Source organism: Charadrius vociferus, unplaced genomic scaffold, assembly GCF_000708025.1.
Source record: "Charadrius vociferus isolate BGI_N301 unplaced genomic scaffold, ASM70802v2 scaffold593, whole genome shotgun sequence".
Classification (NCBI taxonomy): domain Eukaryota; kingdom Metazoa; phylum Chordata; class Aves; order Charadriiformes; family Charadriidae; genus Charadrius; species Charadrius vociferus.
The window spans coordinates 1,506,065-1,506,946 of NW_009647739.1; positions in this window are offsets into that span (position 1 = coordinate 1,506,065).

An 882-nucleotide genomic window follows, 5' to 3' on the forward strand; every position below is an offset into this window, starting at 1 on the left:
GGTGCGCGGCGGCAGCGGCGGACGGGGGCGGACGGGCACCCTGCACCGGGATGTACACGGGGAATACCCGGGGATACACCCTGGATGGGGAAGCCCTTGGGAGCTTGCACAGGGATGCCCGGGGGGATGCCCAGGGGCACTCTGGTTAGGGAGGATGCGCAGGGACTCACTCAGCACAAGGATGCGCAGGGACACACTTAGCACAGGAATGCACAGGGACATGTCCAGGGACACACTCTATACAGGGAGGATGCCCAGGGACACTGTCTGCCCAGGGATGCACCTCGCAGAAGGCGCAAAGGCAAAGCAGGCAGAAGGCATGATGCTGAGGGTGCTCATCAGCCCAGGGAATAATTAACCTGGTGGTGGTTGTTTTGCAAAAGAGCTTCATGCAGCAACAGCACAATCATCCCCACCAGCCTCCTTTCCTGCTGGCTGGAGGGGACCAGGACGTGGCACCGGTGGTGCATCCCCCCAGGCATGGCTGGTCTGCGTGGGCCAGCTGGGGTAGCCGTGCACATCCCAGGAAGTTTGGCATGGGGATTCGTTATCAGGGCCAATTCTCAGAGGTGGTATCTGGTCCTGGCTGAGGCTCACCACCAGCAGGAGAGGAAGACAATTGGCCTCCCCAGCTGCAGGACCGTGTGGCATGCACATGGGGAAACCTCTCCCAGGTTCCTCCTCTTGCAGATAATCCACGCAGATAAGTGAACGGAGGTGTCTGACGTTTGGGCATGAGAGCAGGGAATGACTGAAGGCTGTCTTGCATGCATGACACAACAGCCAGGAGGATGCCATGGAGGAAGAGACATCCACCCATGTCCCAACACTGAGCCCCGTCCCCTCTGGCGCTGAGGTCTTGCAAAAGCACAGGGAAGAGCC